The following is an 834-nucleotide window of genomic DNA, read 5'->3' as shown; positions in this document are numbered from 1 at the left end:
GTTGTAAAAATCCACTTAGTCCCTTCAGGGACAGAAGCTAACCAGCCTGGTTTCTAACTCTTCACTCTGAAATGGCTGAGGAAGCCACTCACCTCCATTAGGAGCAGATAACAGATACTGGTACGGCCAGCTCCATTAGGAGCAGATAACAGATAATGGTTCGGCTAGCTCCATTAGGGGCAGATAACAGATAATGGTTCGGCCAGCTCCATTAGGGGCAGATAACAGATACTGGTATGGCCAGATCCATTAGAGGCAGATAACAGATACTGGTACAGCAAGCTCCATTAGGGGCAGATAACAGATACTGGTACAGCAAGCTCCATTAGGGGCAGATAACAGATACTGGTTCGGCCAGCTCCACTATGGGCAAATAACAGATACCGGTTTGGCAAGCTCCGTTAGGGGCAGATAACAGATACTGGTACATCCAGCTCCATTAGGAGCAGATAACAGATACTGGTTCGGCCAGCTCCATTAGGAGCAGATAACAGATACTGGTACGGCCAGCTCCATTAGGAGCAGATAACAGATACTGGTTCGGCCAGCTCCATTATGGGCAGATAACACATACTGGTTCGGCCAGCTCCATTAGGGGCAGATAACAGATACTGGTATGGCCAGCGTTGTAATGGAAGAATGATGAGCTCAAGGGTTTGCGACGAGTTGCTGGGAAAGCCCTGCAGTATCTAGTACAAGCTCTGAGTATCAGTAGCAGGATGGGGTGGATGTGGTGCCAATTGAGCAGGGGCTGCTTTGTCCTGGATGGTGTCGAGCGTCTCGAGTGTTGTTGGAGCTGCCCCCATCCAGGGCAAGTGGGGAGTATTCCATCAC

General features: G+C 49.9%; 1 protein-coding gene across 1 annotated transcript in view; it reads right to left on the bottom strand.

Moving 5' to 3' along the window:
• LOC109925968 (DENN domain-containing protein 4B) overlaps positions 1 to 834 on the bottom strand; it is a 21,767-nt gene that overhangs the window by 18,577 nt on the left and 2,356 nt on the right. The gene's annotated exons all lie outside the window — the stretch shown is intronic.

The sequence above is a fragment of the Rhincodon typus genome, chromosome 46, assembly GCF_021869965.1.
Source record: "Rhincodon typus isolate 14 chromosome 46, sRhiTyp1.1, whole genome shotgun sequence".
Lineage (NCBI taxonomy): Eukaryota > Metazoa > Chordata > Chondrichthyes > Orectolobiformes > Rhincodontidae > Rhincodon > Rhincodon typus.
The sequence above is the reverse complement of the archived record's forward strand: the minus strand, read 5'-3'. Positions and strand labels throughout refer to the sequence as shown.